Here is a 19,705-nt window from a genome sequence, read left to right as displayed (position 1 = left end):
CTCCAACGTGAAAGTGAAAGTTTTTAACAAGCACAGCGCGTTAATCAGAAAAATCAATTTTTCGAAAACCTATTTTTTGGCGGCGTAGAGGCCAATTAAAACGATAAGTCTATTGTTCGAGTTTTCGGAGTTTGTTTACATCGACATCATGAGTGATGAGGAAACATTGCGTTCACTGAGAGCCACCAATCCATCGAAAAGGCAAAAAAATGAGATGAGCGTTGGTGAGCTGGCGAACCTAATGAAATCTCAGTTGGAGATGTTCCAACGCAATACCCGGGATGAAATAAAAAAGCTTGGTGATAAGCTCACTACTCAAATGGATCGACTTCGAACGGAACTCACCGCCGATTTGCAGAAAATACGAGGCGAGAATGAGGTATTTATGAATAAAATAACGCTATCAGTAGAAGAGGTCAAAAGGGACAGTGTACTGGCTATTAATCGTGTGGAACGTCGCAACGATCTCATATTGAGCGGAGTTCCTTATGTACAAGAAGAGGTACTTCGTTCACATTTCAACATCATATGCCGAAATCTGGGGTATATCGACGACTTGATCCCCCTTGTTGACATTCGTCGCTTGTTCAATGGGAAGATAGAGAGTGGAGCTTCTCCCTTGATTCTCATCCAATTTGCAATCACTATCCAACGAAACGAATTTTACTCCAAGTATCTTCGCTCGCTTAAAACACACTCACTCTCCCTGAGTGATCTGGGATTTGCTGCCAAAAAACGGATCTATGTAAACGAGAACCTCGCTCCCGAAACCAGAGCAGTGCGGTCCAAAGCTTTGCAGTATAAAAAAACAGGGAAGCTTACTGGAGTCTTCTCGCGTGATGGTGTCATCGTTGTAAAATATCGAGCTGCTGATGACGATAGAGAAAAGGCTGTCGCCGTACCAACCGTTAGCTGCCTTGATCGTGTGATCTCCGTCGAACCCTTTCCTAAATAATAATTCGTTTCCTTCCAATCCGTTCCTTATCATCCCGTGATTCCCCTCCTAAAAGTTCAAACAGCTCAAAACCCTCTCCTTATTAGCTATTCTCTTCCTTCCAATCCTATCCTAGTATTCCTTTTGACTCCCCTCCTGAAAGTCAACACAAAGTTTAACCCTTTCCTCAATTTGCTCTTCTTATTCCTTCCAATCCATCCTTTTTATCCTTATGACTCCTCTCCTAAAAGTCAATCAACAAGGGTGAATGAATTGATTTCATTCATCTTGCCCAACTGGAAAAGAATGGTGTACCAAGACGAACTTGGATGGGTCCAGGATATTGCTGCTGCCGTTGCCTTGATGCCGAATCAAATTTTTCGTTTAAGTGATATTATTTTTGGCTACAAATGCGTTGTTCAATTAGTTTTTTTGTTGATTAATATGAAATTGTATATCAGAAAGGTAAATGTGCTCAACTTAATTGATTTCTTTGAAACTGCAAACTTGATTTTTGACTATGGCTGAAACGCCAAATAGAAACACCTCTGCAAATTTAAACATTCCGGGTATTGTAATAAATTCTGCTCTTGAAACAGGTAAATTGTCCCTATGCTGCGTTAATAGTCAAAGTATATGTGCTCGAAACTTAGTGAAATTAGATGAAATAAGAAATTTGCTTTACTACACAAAAATGGATGTGCTTTGCATTAGCGAAACTTGGCTAACGGAGAATGTGAATGATAGTCTACTAGCAATTGAAGGATATAAATTATTTAGAAACGATCGAGTTGGAAGAGTGGGTGGAGGTGTGGCTATTTATATTAAAAGGAATATTTTTTCTTCGGTGGTGCTGAAATCTGATCATGATAGCCGCACCGAGTTTATTCTTCTGGAAATTTTGATTAACGATACTAAGATATTGATAGGTGAATTCTACAACCCTCCTGATAACGATTGTTGCGATACTTTGGATAGTTTATTACACGACTACACTCTTTGTTATGGCTTCGTTTATTTTCTTGGTGATTTCAACACTAACCTTCTGGATATTAATGCCTTCAAAACCAAACGTTTTTTATCAATGATATCAACAAATAGTATTCACTGCATCGGTTCTGAGCCAACTTTTTTCCATCGCTCTGGGCAGTCACAACTTGATTTAATTTTGACAAACGATTTCACTAAAACGCTCAAATTTAATCAAATAGAGTTTCCTGCGCTTTCAAATCATGACTTAATTTTTGCTTCCTTCGATTTTAATACTGTTCGTTCAACTAAAACATACGCTTTTCGCAACTACAATAGAATAAATCAGGACATATTGATCCAGGAATTCAACGCGGTTGATTGGAATCAAATTTATAGCATGGATGATCCTGATATGTTATTAAATTTTTTCAACTTAAATATTCGCGATATTTTTAAAAAATGCGTTCCACTGTGTCATGGTACAATTAGGCCCAAAGTTAACCCATGGTTCAACTCAAATATAGATCGAGCAATAGTAGATAGAAACTTGGCGTATAAACAATGGAAAATCACTCGAGAAATAGATGATCTAGCTGTTTACAGAAAACTTCGGAATCGTGTGAATCTTCTTATCTATAATGCTAAAAGAACTTACTTTAACAACTGTTTGGACCTTAATCTACCATCTAAAACTTTATGGAAAAGATTGAAAAATACAGGAATTACCAGAACAAGCTCTCAACTTTCAAATAATTTTCACGCTGAGGAAATAAACCAAGCTTTTTCAAATGTTTTTACTCGTAGTAATACGAATAGTCCCAACGTGTTTTTGTCAAATTGGAATTCGTTTCGTTTTCATGAAGTTCAAGAATATGAAGTATTAAACTATATCTTCGACATCCAATCTGATGCAATAGGATTAGATGAGATTTCATTGAGATTCGTCAAAAGGCTTCTACCTTACATATTAAAACCAATAACATATATTTTTAATAAAATTTTAAGTTCAAATAAGTATCCTCAAATTTGGAAGCACTCGAAAATAATCCCAATCAAAAAGAAAAACAACTCAAGCTCTATAGAAAATCTTCGTCCCATAAGTATCCTTTGTGCGTTATCGAAAGTCTTTGAAAAAGTTCTTAAAACTCAAATCACAGACTATTTGACACAAAACGAATTAATTAGTAGCTACCAGTCAGGATATCGGCAAAAACACAGTATTAAAACTGCCATGATTAAAGTGTTAGATGATATTGGCCTAGTCATTGACAGGTCTCAATCAGTTGTCTTGGTTCTACTTGATTTTTCAAAAGCATTCGACACGATTCATCACGCTGTCCTCTGTCGAAAACTGGCGGAACATTTTGGATTTGGAGTTTCAGCAATTTCTTTAATAAAATCGTACTTAACAGATCGTTTTCAAACCGTTTACAACAATGATCAATATTCATCGCTTCTACCGATTCTTTCAGGAGTTCCTCAAGGTTCCATCCTAGGGCCCATACTTTTTACTATGTATATTAATGATCTCCCAAACATTCTGAAATTCTTTAAAATTCATATATTTGCAGATGATGTGCAGCTCTATTTAGACTGTACTGACTTATCTGAACAGTGTATCAACATTCGTATTAACGATGATCTCCAACGTGTTTATGCTTGGTCAATTAGAAACGCTTTATCATTAAATATAAATAAATCACATGCACTTCTTTTAAATAAAATGAATTCGATGCAAATATTTCCAAAAATTAACAACACTCCGATGACTATTGTTTCTGAAGCAGTAAGCTTGGGATTTAAAATTCAATGTAATTTCAAATGGGATTCGTACATACTTCAGCAGTGCGGAAAAATTTATAATTCCTTGAGAACTCTTCGACAGCACAAAATTTTTATGAACACAGGAACAAAGATAAAACTTTTCAAATCCTTGATTTTGCCACATTTTATTGCCTGCGATTTTTTATTATTCCAGGCATCTCAAGTAGTTCTCAATAAACTTCGAGTTGCACTTAATTCTTGCGTCAGATTTGCTTTCAACCTTAACCGAATGGACCACGTTTCGCATTTGCAAATCCGTTTAATTGGATCTTCTTTTGAAAATTTCCCAAAAATCAGATGTTGTCTTTTTATCTACAACCTTATTCACAGCAAGCAGCCTTCTTACCTTTTTACTAAATTATCTCAACTAAGAAGTTCCAGAGCAATAAAATTTGTTATCCCTCGTCACAGATCAGAATTGTATGGTAATTCGTTTTTTGTAAGAGGTGTAAGCTATTGGAATACACTTCCAAATTCATTAACGCTAGAAAATTCTTTTGCAGTTTTTAAGAATAAATTAATTGAGCACTTTACAATTTAAGTTAGAGTTTTTTTTTTCTTACAAATAATTTAATAGTTTGAAATCAGATCAAAACACTTGAATTCTATCAACGCACATAATGTAACATTAAAAAAGATGTAATATCTTACGTTGCTAAATAAAACATACATGATAATAATAATAATATTTTGTAAATAACCCAAAAAAAAGTGATTTGGACTTGAAAATTTTGAACAAAAGTAGAATTATCTTATGTAATTTTTTACGAGGAATCAAATGAAAGCTGTTTGGAGTTATGACCGTTTCATCCTCAATTCCCCTACAATTTTTCAATTAATAAAGAAAAAAGCATGCTCGGACTTGAAAACTTTGAATCAAATGAGGCCCATCTTGTGTGATTTTTTCAGAGGAGTCGAATGGAGGCTGTTTGAGCCACCATTGTAAATGGGAGTTATGGCCGTTTTACCCGCAATTTCTCAACATTTTTAATATTGTTCAGAAAAGCATGCTCGAACTTAAACATGTTGAACCAAATAAGACTCATCTTATGTGTTTTTTATTCCAAGGAATCAAATGAAGGCTGTTTAAGCTACCGCACGCATCGTAGAATGGAGTAATGGCAGTTTTACCCTCAATTTCCCAACAATTTTCAATTAACTGCAAAAAGCATGTTCTGACTTGAAACTTTTGAATCAAATGAGATCTATCTTGAGTGATTTTTTTCAAGGAATCGAATGAAGGCTATTATGGCCGTTTTACTCTCAATTTCCTGAGACCCTTCTTGTATGTTTTTGAGAGAAATCGAATGAAGGCTATTTGAGCCATCGCATGCATAAGAAAATGGAGTTATGGCTGTTTTAAACTTTATTATTACTACTATTAACCCCTACAATTTTTGAAAAAACTTAGAAAAAGCACGTTCTGACTTGAAAACTTTCAACCAAATGAGACTTATTCTGTGTATTTTTTGCCAAAGAATCGAATGAAGGCTATTCAAGCCACCGCAAGCATCGAAAAATGGAATTTTAACCGAAATTCCCCTTCATTTTTTCAAATATTTAAGCCATAACTCCATTTTCCGATGCGTGCGGTAGCTCAAATAGCCTTCATTCGATTTCTCGGCAAAAAAAACACACCAGGTAGTACAATTTCCAAATTTTCCAGTCTGAACAAGCTTTTTCTGATTTATTTGTTGAAGATTGGGATTTCGAGAATAAAATAGCAATAACTCCAGATTTCGATGCGTGCGGTGGCTCAATTAGCCTTCGTTTGATTCCTCGAAAAAAAAATACACACAAGATAATTCTCATTTGGTTCAGAATTTTCAAGTCAGAACTTGTTTTTTCCTGTATTGATTAAATACAAATGTAGGGCAATAGTGTGTAAAACCAGCCATAACTCCAATTTCTAATGCATGCGATGGCTCAAATAGCCTCCATTCGATTTCACGTCAAAAACACACACAAGTTGGGTCTCATTTTTTTTTCTAAATTTTCCAGTCCGAACAAGCTTTAAAGTGTTAGGAAATTTAGGCTAAAACGGCCATAACTCCATTTTCCGATGCGTACGGTGGCTCAAACAGCCTTCATTCGATTCCATGGAAAAATATCACTCAAGAAAGGTTCCATTTGATTCAAAATTTTCAAGTCAGAACGTGTTTTTTTCAGTTAATTGAAAAGGGTAGGGGAATTGAGGGTAAAAGCAGGCATTACACCATTTTACGATGCGTGCGGTAGTTTAAACAGCCTTCTTTTGATTCCTTGGAATAAAAAACACATAAGATGAGTCATACTTGGTTCGAAATTTTCCAGTTTGAGCATGCTTTTTCTAAACTATATTAAAAATGTTGAGAAATTGAGGGTAAAACGGCCATAACTCCATTCTACGATGCGTGTGGTGGCGCAAACAGCTTTCATTTCATTTCTCGTAAGAAATCGCACAAGATAGGTCTCATTTGATTAACATTTTCAAGTCCAAACATGCTTTATTATCTATTAAAGGGTGTGTCACATCAAATTGCATCACGGAAAAAAACGCTGTAGAAATTCGCCCAGTAGACCGATCTTTTTGAAAATTTTAGACAGTAAAATAAAAACTTTTAAACAACTTTTGACATTTTCTTTTTATTCATACTTCGAGCCCAAGCCCGTATACTCGCACCTTCCTCTTTACCCCATCCATAAGGTTCTGTACAACGTCAGGTTGTAGTTTTTTTTTTTTTTTACAGAAATCCATTTTCTCTTGGAGTCCGCCTCCGATTTGACAACTTTTGGGTTCTTCCGGACGGCCTGCTTCATAATCGTCCAACATTTCTCTATTGGGTCGAAGCTCCGGTGCGTTGGGCGGGTTCATTTCCTTTGGCACGAAGGTGACCCCGTTGGCTTCATACCACTCCAACACGTTCTTTGAATAGTGACACAAAGCGAGATCCGGCCAGAAGATGGTCGAGCCCTCGTGCTGCTTCAATAGTGGTAGGAAGCGCTTCTGTAGGCACTCCTTCAGGTAAATCTGCCCGTTAACCGTGCCGGTCGTCACGAAGGGGGCGCTCTGCTTTCCGCAAGAGCAGATCGCTTGCCACACCATGTACTTTTTGGCAAACTTGGATAGTTTCTGCTTGCGAATATCCTCCGGAACGCTGAGTTTCTCCTCTGCGGTGGAGAACAACAGGCCCGGCAGCTGACGAAAGTCCGCTTTGACGTAGGTTTCGTCGTCCATTACCAGGCAATGCGGCTTCGACACCATTCCGATGTACAGCTTCCAGGCTCGCGTCTTCCCCACCATGTTTTGCCTTTCGTCGCGGTTAGAAGCCTTCTGAACATTGTATGTATGCAGGCCCTCCCGCTGCTTGGTCCGCTGGACGAATGAACTTGCCAAATTCAGCTTCTTGGCGACATTCCGGACCGAACTTCTCGGATCACGTCTAAACTGCTTAACTATGCGTTTGTGATCTTTTTCACTAACGGAGCATCCATTTTTGCCGTTCTCCACCTTCCGGTCAATGGTTAGGTTCTCGAAGTATCGTTGTAGTACTATGCTGACCGTGGATTGGACGATTCCCAGCATGTATCGATGTATCGATATGACAACTCCGGATTCTCGAAATGAGTGCGCAGGATTAATTCACGACATTTTTTTTCGTTCGACATTTTTCCAAATTTACGAAAAATTGACAGTGAAACATGGCCCACGTGATCTATACACTCTTATCTGATTATAAGCGTAAGCTGAATTTCTAAAAATAAAATTTCTACAGCGTTTTTCCGTGATGCAATTTGATGTGATACACCCTATTGTTGAAGTGAGGTGACTCAAACAGCCTTCAATCGATTCCTCGTAAAAAATCACACAAGATAGATCTATTTTTTGTTAAAAAAAAATTCAAGTCCAAATCAGTGCATTCACGGTTTTTTTACAAAATATTGGGAAGTAGGGGGTTTAAAAGGCACTATATCTCCATTAGTGAGCTCTTGCGGCTTCTGAAACTATGTCCAATTAATTTTCCGGACATTTTCACTAAACCTACCTACTTAAGGGTCCAGCGCCGATTGACCGGCGCATAGGGCTGAGATAAAAGATCTCCACTGCTGGCGATCCGGAGCCAGCGTCTTCACTTGCTGCCAGCCAAGGTTCTCGTCAACTGTGCGGATTTCAGCGGCTAGACTTCGCCGCCACTAGCTTTTGGGCCTGCCTCTTCTTCGATGTCCATCTGGATTCCAGTCAAGCGCCTCTCTGCAAATCTCGTTTTCATCTCTTCGCAGCGTGTGCCCAATCCATCTCCACTGACGTTCCCGAATCTCGATTTCTAGCGCGTTTTGATGACACCGGCGATGAAGTTCAACGTTTGAGATCCAGTTGCCAGGCCACCAAGCGCGGATGATGTTCCGCAGGCAGCGATTCACAAAACTTGCAGTTTTCGCGTCGTCACCGCATATGTGCACCAAGTTTCACACCCGTACAGCAATACGGATTTGACGTTTGAGTTGAAGATCCGGATCTTAGTTCGTAGAGAGATGTTTCGGAGACTCGCAAACGCAAATCGGGCTTTTCTGATCCGGGTTTCGATGTCCTTCTTGGTACCACCATCAGGCGTAATCTGGCTACCAAGATACTGGAAGCACTCCACTGTCTCAACCTGTTGTCCAGCTACCACGAAATTGGAACGATTTTCTGTGTTGATTTCCATCGACTTGGTCTTTCCGACATTGATTTTGAGACCTGCTGCCTTGGAGCTTTCGGTGAGGTCGTCGAGTTTGCTCTGCATGTCTTGTTGTGTTTGGGCGAGCAAAACAATATCGTCTGCCAGGTCAAGGTCGTTCAGTTGCTCCATGGTTTCACTAAAGGCAAGTATTTTTTTTTTTTTCATAGAATTGGTTCATGTAGGAGGGAAGATATTGAATTTCTTCGCGGTCCATACACTTTTTTTCCCCATTGTGCGGTGTAGTAAAAATTTAAAACTATAAATAACACCGAATAACACCTGAATTTGAAGCTTCAGGCAAAAAAATCAGTTCACAGAAATATATGTATAATTAAAACATCAAATTGAAAATTAAATTAAATCCGAATTCTAAGTAAAAAGATAAGCCATGATTGAAAATGGCTTATCAAAATGATAATATTTGTTAATCATATAAAATATTAATTATGTTAAATATTCAGCTTCATTTACATTTTTTTCATTTTCAATTGAATGGTTGATTAGAAAATTTCGCGGTAATGTAATATCTAGAATTTAGAAAAATATTCATCCACTATTTGAAAGTGAATTCTCGATTAGGGAAAAAAAACTTTCCGTTTTGAGCTAAAGAGAATGTGTCAGAAAATATTGTCTTATTCGTTTTTATCTGCTTGGTGACACCTTATTGAAAGTGTTTTAAAATTTAGATCGAAATGAAGAAAAACCTAAATTGTGAAATTTTCACAAAACAGGGGAATTATAAGGGAAAAATTCATACTTGCCTTGGCCATTCACGGCATTAAAAACAGATTGGTAATATTTTGCAGGCTTAAAATGTTACAGATTCCTCAAAACACGAGGGGCGCGTATTAGCCACATGGGGCTTTATATGAACTTTCCCCCTAATATAGGACTTAATTCCGCCGAAGGCGAGCCAATTTCCTGGCATGTTTGTTAACGCTAATTTTAAATGTCATTTGAATTCCAGTGAAAAATTTTACTTGAAAGAAATCTCCATGTGGGAGGGGTTAAGGGAGCTGTTTAATTTTGGAAGTCAGTGAACTTTTTTCACAGTTTTCCAAGAAAAGCGGAACATTTTTAGGAAAAAGTAAGACGGGGGTACATTAAACAAAAAATCGGGACATGTCCAGCTTTTGCGAGACGGATCGCAACCCTGGATTAATGCGATAATAAAAAAAATCCAAATGAATGTTGATTCGCTGGAGTATTTGTAAGCGGTTCAAAATGTCTATAAAATGAACGGTTAAGAATCGAGCGAGAATTTGGGTGAACGAATTTATGGACAGTTCTCTTGAATGAATAAATGAATAAATATCTAATTGATGGACATATTTTAATACTGTTCTTTGTTTTTCAGCTTTTAATTTCTTCCTGTTTAGTTAAAAAATCAAATTTTAATCCTGAAAACCAGGAACAACACTTGAACGTTCAAGATGAAACTCGGAATCGAAGTAAAACAATTGATTTGGAAATCAAATTTTAGTTTTTTTTTGTTTTTAATTAGGGATGGAATTCATTTTCTGCATTTAGATTTAGAAAAAAGTGCTCAAAAATGAGAGCACAATTGCAAACCCAACCAAATGTCAATTCAGTCTATGAAAAAAATCATCAAAACAGATGCATTGTATAGTACGTACATATATTCCAAAGCGCACTCTCTTAAGATAAAAACAAATGTAACGGATATCACACCAACTCCGACAATCACGACCACTTGACGCGTTTCAGCTGAAAGTATCCTAGTAAAAAAACTCAAACAGAACTGCACACTTCTATCGGTCTTCATATCAATCACATCAAAGAGAATTATTCTATGGATGTTAAGCTAACGTAACAACTTAAAAACAAAACTGAAAATAAGTAAATAACACTCATCCACCATCACCGGCGACGATCAGAGGCTATTGGACCAAGCTAAATTAATAACAAAAAATGTGAAAAACTAGTGATACATAAAAACAACTATAGATACAACAAATAACAAAATCACTCATTGGCAACCCATTTCCCCCAGAGTGGTGATTGGTGCTGTGAAATGGAATGAAATTACTCAAGCGATAAATTAGAAATGAAAATTGATTCGAAATCGATACCTAGTTGATAAGTTGCGAATGAATGTACATATCAGTTAAAGTTTACGTAAAAGTCACAAATTGATCACGGCACATAATTTATGGTATAGACTTGAATGAAAAAAAACCAAAGAAATCAAACCAAACAGCGTAGTTTATTCTAATTTTCTAATAAGTATATGAAATGCCAGGAGTTAAGCTAACAAAAAAAAAGAGTGCTGAGGAAGATGATGGAGGGAAAGTGTCTATTTTTAGCAAATATCGACCAAAATGTTCTCCACAACCAAAAAAAACAAGAACCAGAAAAGTCCGAAATATCACAACACTTCTTTGACACGAAACTAAGCACAACCTCATGATAAGGACAATCACCACTTTGGGCATTCGAAAGCACCGTACGAAATTTACTCAAACGATACCAAAGAAAACTTCTTTACTTTTAAACCAAGTTTGCATCACCAACACGTTTTAGCGATTGCTCAAAGTCGAGGAACGAAGTATTATTCAGCATCATCTCCTCCAAAATGGATTTGAACCCGGCAAGCAAATAACAATCCACCGTACTCGAAGCGTCATATCTTTTTAACGTAACGGTCATTGAACTAAACAATAAGTCAACCAACTTTAGCGAATAATGTCACCCAACCGAGAAAAAAAAAATTATGGATGATAAAGAATATGAAGAACTAGCTAATAGAGATTTTTGTAATTCCGAATTTGTATTTTAGAATAGCTCTCGTAACACTACCGTATGTAAGGATCGGGCACGTTGTTTTATAACGCAAAACATCATCTTATCCAACGTTAAAGGACGGAAGCATCAAGAATATTTTCAAAACGTCGGCAAATGAAGCGAAAGAAAGGATCAGAACAAAAACCCAAACACCGAAACCGAACATCCCTCGATGTTCTACCATCGACTCGATTAGGACTAGATCGTTGATACAACTATCACTTCTTCTACCAAACACAACGTTAAAATCCCAGAAAAAAACAAAAAAAAACTACCAAACACAACAACACATTCTATACTTACTGTAGTTTAATGAATGCACAACACAATCAATTTTTCAGCCAATTTCTCAAACATTATGAGCCTATCCGTAAAAACAAACTGACTCATACCTGCCTTCGCTTCTTGGAAACTCTTCATTTAGTTTCACAAAACATAACAGTTGTTAATTATCATCTACAGAAGTATGTAACGCTTAATTAAATTTTTTAAATTTTATCCTTTTTCAGAACCCTAATCCGCTCTTGAGTGGTAAAATGACACTGTTGGAAGTTTTGCGGCTTGAAATTTTGTTCGAGTGCATCCAAATAAAACAATTTTCATCGGGACCCTCAATCAATTCTTGAAATCTATAATTTTGCATCATTACTTTTTATAGACGCACCCTGAAAGCCTAGGAAAAAAACTCCCTACCCAGACGTTGAGTGTCAATTTGACATCCCTGACTAAAACCAATATATCTCTCTTGTTTCTCAACAGATTTTTACAAAAAAATAAAGTTTTGGAAACCTTGTAATGTAACTTGTAATATATGTTTTTCAGACATTATTCACCTACAACACTTCAGTTTTCCGCTATTTAAAGTCTAAGAAAAACAAAATCAGGAAAACATGCTTCGAAAAAAAAGACTGTAGATCAGCTATGAAATGCTAAAAAAAATCCCTTATTTAGTGTTTAATAAAGCTGAAGTTAAAAGCTGTAAGTTTTACATAAGAATATATTTTGCATGATCACAAAAAATGTAAAAAAGTAGTGTAAAAACCGTACTTTTCAATCAATGAATGGTCAAAATTGTTTAAGTCATACCAGATAAATTTTGGAAAGAGGATTGCAGACTCTGACGCAAATCCGTAAAAATTAAAAAAAAAACACACACTACATGAACACATGCCCCACTAGACCGCTGCAAGCTTTTTATGTAAATTTCAAGTTTATAAATTTTTACACCTCCCCTAACTTTTTTGGGTTGGTTTAACTGCCTGAAAAAGCAAAAAAAAATTTTTGAAGCGATTCGTTCAGTTCTGAATTTGCGCAACTAGTTTTAATTTTGTATGGAAATTTGTTTGAGAAAACAAAATTTTTCATTCAAAATTCACCAGAGATGTACTGAAAGTTCAAAAAAATATAATTTTGGATTGCAAATATTCCTTGATTGTTGCAGTACATTTCATGTAAACAAAGCACAAACCCTAATTGTGCTTTGTTAACCCTAGAAAAGATATTCAATTTTGTACAAGATATTTTTTTCATAATTATTTATTTTTTTCATTTTTTGCGTTTTCGAATGCTATTTGAAACCGTAGGAAAAAAAATCACAAAAAAATTCTTTGCATAGCCCATGAATTTGTAAATTCATATAACTATAGCAAAAACATTTCATGAAATGATTGTAAGCTTTAGCAAGCAAAGCCTGCCGTTTTTAACGACTTTTCAATGGATTCAGATTTTTTATTTTGAAAAGGCTACACCTTTTTCAAGAAAAACATAGTTTCTTTTCATGTAAGCAAAACTTGAAGCTTAAGAATAAGCAAAACCAATATCTAAAGACAAACTTCTTTTTCATCTTAAAGCTAAAATATCTACTTCCATACAATTCTCCAAGCAAAATAATTCAGGAATCAACCAAATCATTTCAAATTTTACACTGATGCTTGGTGACCCAAAAGGCATCGAAAAGCATATGGGAGAAAAAAGTCGTTTTTGTAGCGGTCTAATGCCCCACCTTGGAGTTTAATTCAGAACCCAGGACACTTTCAAGGAGTTCGTCGTCTTGATTTCAAACCGGGCGTTTAAGTTGATAGATCTTCAGCTCTTAAGTGTTTATATAACACTATTGGAAGTTTAACGGGTAACCTTTGTCAGGCGCGTCAAGATAAAAAAATCTTTTAGGACCCCAATTGAATTTACTAGATTTTTTTTTCGTTTCATTACTCTCTTAACCTTCCTTTGCGCTTAGGGTCTATATGATCCGAATTGTACATTCTCGAATCTATATCTCAGAAACGGTTAAAGCTAGATACATGAAATTGTTTGACTTTTACTAAAATAAGGAGCTCTACAATTTCTCATTTTTAGATTTTTGAATAGTTTGGTTATAAAATCAAAACAACTGAACTGATATACATAAACTATACCATTTTAAAATTGCTCAAATAACTGCTATCAGATGCTTCTTAAAAATTTGAGTTTTTATTTTTATGCTCTTCAGAAAACGACCCTAAAGCAAAAGGTGATAACTAATTTTGTCGAAGTTGTATTGAAAAACTTTTGATTGATATGAATTCACATTGATAAGAAGATCATATTGAAATAATCAAAGTGCTTGGTTTTGCAGACCACAGCTGGTTATTTAAAAAGTTCATAGTTTTATATATTTTTATGAGGATCAAGGAAATTTAATGAAAAAATTGCCGTTCTGTTCAATTACATTCAATTCCAATCGATAATGATGAATAAATAATGAAAAGACTGATAGGATGACCAATTCCAGCATTAAACCATAAAATTTCAACATAATGAGGACCAAATCTGAGGTATACTGACTTATATTTTACCCTTTTTGTTACCCTGAGCATATCTCCTCTGAAATGTGAAATTTATTTTTAAAAAATTATAAGAAATTAAATAAGTCACTTCAATTAACTCCAGAATTTGATATCTGCACATTTAATTCATTTTCTGTTGAAATACGGCTCAGCGAATTTCTGGAATCTCTCGTTGTATGTTTATTGCGGTTCTGATGTGATATAAATATCACCAAAAAAATTTAGTCTTTTTCCATTGGTTTTTATGTTTTGATAAATTAAATAATTTATCGGCCCAGTTTTATAAATATAAGCCAATTATTTAGTAAAAAATACAATGATTTTGCAAGAAGAAATTCAATTATTATTAATTTTTCCTTATAATTCCATTCATGACATATGGGAGTTTTTTTTTATTATCTGACGGGTTTGCGCCGGGGGTCTTCAGATTTTCCCCAAAATTGAATATTGGGTTCATTTTTGCGACTTAAAAACACATGTATTTTTTCAGATTTCTAACATTTTTATTTTTTGAGTTAGCTTCGGTTAGATTTTTTTGTAAATAAAAAATAACCATTTTTCCAAGCTACATAACTCTGTTGTTTCTCAACGGAAATTATAAAATAGCACATCAAAATGCATTGAAATTTTATCAGCTTTCCAAATAGAATAGTTGAAAAAAACTAAAAAATGACCTTCAGCATGAAAAGTTGTAAATAAACTTTAAATGGCGTCTAAAAGTACCGTCTGCATCACCGAATATTTTGCAAAAAATACCATTGTATAGCTCGATTCATGATGCAACTTTCATCTGAAGACACCAAAGTGGGCCATTAACACCTTGAAGAGTTATGAAAGAAATAATGACAATAAATCTCTTTTTTTGCATCGAAAACAAACAATGGTCGAACAACTGCACTCACATATGGAGATAGCAAGCACTTCTAACAACATGGAAACAAAAGAACTTATCAAAGCTGGTAAAAAACACTATTTTTCGTCCTTTTCAGACTGCTCCTACTCGCATAACAGTCCCATATGAATTTTCGTCATGTTAGGTCAACATAAGGCTTCAACATAAAAGACTAAAAAAAGAGGTTTTGTTCTAGAAATTTCGAAAAAAAAAATCAATTCGTGGCTGTCCTATATAAAATATACCTGAATAACAGTCCCATATATGAAATATCACGGATTTGGTTACTTTTCAATGTTAGTCTTTGGTTTATTGCTTTGAATCATTTAAACATTTTTTTAACTCACTTGATGTCGAATGATGCACACTAGTTTTCGAAGGCAGGTCTGACTTTCTTAGGAATGACTTCCTGAGCGAAAAACTATCGGATGCAATCAAAAATCGTAAAAAGATTCAACTTACAATGTGGAATTTATGATATTTTTTTGCAAAAGTATGTTTCTTTTTCTGACAATTGCATTAAGAAGTTCAAAAATGATCAAATTTAAGTATTAGAAAGTAGCTTGGTGAGAAAAATATATTTTCAATGGGACTGTTATGCTAGTAGTTTCGAAAAAGGTTTCAAATATGGTCGATTAACAGTCCCATAATGAATAAAAATGGTGCTCTCGACCTTACCAATAACCCAATTTCGAAAATTTCAGGTCTAACGATTTATTATGACAACCTAGAAACGATTTTCGTTTATTCTGAAAGTGGTGGTCACAATTTAAAAATATATTCCAAAACAGAAAAAGCTGATTGTCTCGCTTGCTTATTTTTGTATATGGGACTGTTATGAAAGAAGGGGCGGTAGATTGTTGCAGCTTAACTGACTTCATGTTATATCCAAAAATCTAATAACGTTTTCGTTTATACCTAGTTTTGCACCAGGTCACAACAAGTTATGCACATTTTACTGTGTAACCATCCATTTGATGGGTTACAATGATGTTTTGGTTTATGGGCCAATTTGGATGTTATTTTGATTGTTATTTATATTGTTTGTAAAATTATTCGGCTGGTGTCATTCGCGTTTCTATTTATTTTGTTTATTTATTTAGTTGATTATTTATTTGAATAGGTTTTTGTTATTTATTAGTTTTCATTTTGTTTTTTTTTTTATATACACATCAAATTATTATATTTTTCCTAATTTTGTGTAAATTTTGTTCTTAGAGTTATTTTTTTATATGGGATGCACAGAGTAGGCGTAAATGTTAACCGTTTGTAAGTACGACACCAGCCATCTTTGTAAATAGTTTGTAAGCGTTCGTGTTCAACGTAGTCAACGAAGGGGACAGCAACACCACAAGCGGGAAGTAGAAAAGGAGAGGAAGATAACAACAAATGGATAAATACGGGCTGCGCCTATAGCTCGTGGCTGATTAATTTTCAATTCCGGTTCGGGTCGAGTGGTTTTTTTTGCGACAGCGACGTCACACGCCCAAAGTGACCACGTTTCTACCGCATTCGGGAGGCTAAGACCCCCATCCGTTTTTTTTACCGAAATCAACGGTCAGCTAGAGGTCTACACGCGATTCATTTTCCTAGCTGGCCGGCCGAGTGAGGTTGAGTGTAGGGGATACCAGACAGCGAATGGTTCTACAGTGTCGATATCACTATTGCCGCTCTACGACAGTCACCGGTGTTCCGTGAGTGCAATAAGGTCGTGCTCTTAGTTAAAAGTGCCCCCACGTTACAACCCCATCGGCACTGTCGGCAATAGTGTGGCCTGGTAGAACCTCATCTGGGTATCCAACCGCCGACCGCTTCCGTTAGTTCCCACTCGGTAGTGTTAGACACTCACGTGATAAGTGCACAAGTGACCCTCCCCGGACCGCATCGAAACGTAAGGCCTTCACCCGATACACTAAGGCCAAGTTGTCGCTCGGCTTGCCCCAAGGGGGTGAGCTGCACCGTTCCTGATATTCCGGAATCCCGTTTCAACGTCGCCCAGCTGTCCCCCAACGAGTCGACCAACGCAGAACGGCCGCAACGAGATCCCGATCGAAGAAAAAAAGCGCAAGTACCTAAACGTTATACAATAAATAAAAAAAGTTCGAACACATTATAATTACAAAAAAACCCTCTGTTACAATACAAAACACATTTAAAAACCATTTTCCAATTGTAAGGTCTATTAACACATCCGAATTGCAGTGATTTTGTTTAGTTAAAGTGCATTCCCTAAGTTCACATTTCGTTCAAAATTCTCGTAGTAAAAGTCCGCCCATAAACCAGATGTTCAGTTTGTTTTTTGATGTTGTAAATAAAAGTCCTCCTTGAGATCCAGTTCAGTACTATTACTTCCCCTTTTGAGCTAGCGCAGGGAAGTAGGGTCTCTACGACTCTAACAACTGTCATTTTTAGAAGTTTATGCGCTAAGTTTTACATCCGTAATTCCCCAGATTTGATTTAAAATGGACGGTGGAACACTGAAGATTCGTGTGTGAGCGATCGAGGTAGCAAAACACTTACGACGAATTATGTTCGTTCTAGTATAGTAAACCTCAAAACCGGGCGAATGTAGAAAACGAATACGGTAAAAGTATCATATTTTCATCATTTTACAGCCTGAGCTGGCCATACTGAGCTCTTTGATTATTTCTACAACATTTGTGCCACTTTCTCATACTTTTTTGATCAATGGGAAAGGATTTTGGTGTCCAGTGCTTAGCTCCCGATATAAAAACTATGTAAAGCACGTCTTTATTCACATTTTTGTGATTCCAAACACAGGGACTGAACCTTCTACTATTGGCATTGATTATGCTTCACAATGATCTTTGATCGAAAAATTAATAAGTTATATAGTATATGACCAGGTTGTAAAAGCAACATTCCCATTATTAGTTATATCACATAAACAATACGATACTCAGAATTTTGGTTAAAATTTAAAGTCAGTTTTGCTGCAAACACTCTACAAAGCACGAAAAAGTAGTGTTTTTACCTGCTTTGATAAGTTCTTTTGTTTCCATGTTGTTAGAAGTGCTTGCCATCTCCATATGTGAGTGCAGTTGTTCGACCATTGTTTGTTTTCGATACAAAAAAAGAGATTTATTGTCATTATTTCTTTCATAACTCTTCAAGGTGTTAATGGCCCACTTTGGTGTCTTCAGATGAAAGTTGTATCTGGAATCGAGCCATACAATGGTATTTTTTGCAAAATATTCGGTGATGCAGACGGTACTTTTAGACGCCATTTAAAGTTTATTTACAACTTTTCATGCTGAAGGTCATTTTTTAGTTTTTTTCAACTATTCTATTTGGAAAGCTGATAAAATTTCAATGCATTTTGATGTGCTATTTTATAATTTCCGTTGAGAAACAACAGAGTTATGTAGCTTAGAAAAATGGTTATTTTTTATTTACAAAAAAATCTAACCGAAGCTAACTCAAAAAATAAAAATGTTAGAAATCTGAAAAAATACATGTGTTTTTAAGTCGCAAAAATGAACCCAATTTTCAATTTTGGGGAAAATCTGAAGACCCCCGGCGCAAATTGTCAGATAATAAAAAAAAATCCCATATGCCATAAGAAACCAAAAACTTTTATTACTTTAAATGAATCTTTCAGTCAGTCTCAATTTACCTGACATAAAGAAATTTCATTATTCGAACCGGTATGGTCACGATCTAAGTTAAAAAACGCCATCTTTTTTCTGGCCATTTTGTTTTTTGGCTCAATTTTCAGACGCCATAAAGATTACAACAATTTCTTAAATAGATAGTGAACATGTAGATGATTTCATAATGATATAATTTATGAAAATCGATCCAGTTGTTTTGAAGATACAGCCAAAATTGTAATCCTAGTTTATACGACCCTAACAGGCTAATTGTCCTTTTTTAAATCGCAAAGGTATAGAAATAGTCGGTCCTAAAAGGCAAACAACCACAGAACCGAATTTTACAAACTTGGCCTTGTTGAATTACTTAAAGTGTCAAGTGTAAGTTTGCTGCCTCTTTATTTTCGTCGAAAAAAATTGAGATTAATATCAAAATGTAGTGCTAAATTAATTTTTTGAACTACTCACCTCAACATCTTTCAGTGTTTTCAATATATCTTAAATTCAAAAAAAAATCTTATCAATATTCATTGCCATCCGCTCGATGTATGGACATCACATTTTATTTATTTAGGTATGTTTAATTTAATAAAAATTATACCGCTGTAATCTTTAGAATCCGAGGAATCTAATTGTATATAATTTGCTGTATTTTAAATCCTTTGTAAAATGTACTCACAACCAACCATCAAAATGCATCATCGGAAAATACCCCATTGGCACATCCATGTAATTTATCGAAAATTCTTTCTATACGCTCTGTGCTGCTCTCTTCTGAGAAAATGCATCATAATAGGCGTCTAAAATAGCTGATACACCAAGGAATATTTAAAGAAGGTAGAGCCAAGGCAGCCCTGCCCTAGTATTGGTACAGGCTGAGACGTCACAATCACGAAAAATCTGTTAATTTACTAGGAAACTTTTCTTTTTCAATGATAATTCGAGGAATCTGGTGGGAATTTTCCACTTAGAAAACATGTTATTGTAGAAGGATTTTTACTCTTCAAGATGGGTACAAAAAAAAGATGCTTTTTTGAATAATTTTTCTATAAAATAGACCATCGAAGTTTGAAAAAATGGTGGATTTTCACCACTGAAGTTTGCAAAACTTTAAAATTATTTCACAAATTTCCGTGAAA

The 19,705-nt window shown here is 35.5% G+C and overlaps 1 protein-coding gene across 5 annotated transcripts in view; it reads left to right on the top strand.

Annotated features, from left to right (window-relative positions):
* Positions 1 to 10,668, top strand: part of LOC129758711 (SCY1-like protein 2) — a 248,924-nt gene extending 238,256 nt beyond the window's left edge. For all 5 annotated transcript variants that reach the window (XM_055756307.1, XM_055756305.1, XM_055756306.1 and 2 more), the window contains one exon: positions 9,788 to 10,668. The gene's annotated coding sequence lies outside the window, so the exon portion shown is untranslated. The remainder of the gene's footprint in view (positions 1 to 9,787) is intronic.
* The last annotated feature ends 9,037 nt before the right edge of the window (positions 10,669 to 19,705 follow it).

The sequence above is a fragment of the Uranotaenia lowii genome, chromosome 3, assembly GCF_029784155.1.
Source record: "Uranotaenia lowii strain MFRU-FL chromosome 3, ASM2978415v1, whole genome shotgun sequence".
In the NCBI taxonomy this organism is placed as follows: Eukaryota; Metazoa; Arthropoda; class Insecta; order Diptera; family Culicidae; genus Uranotaenia; species Uranotaenia lowii.
The sequence above is the reverse complement of the archived record's forward strand: the minus strand, read 5'-3'. Positions and strand labels throughout refer to the sequence as shown.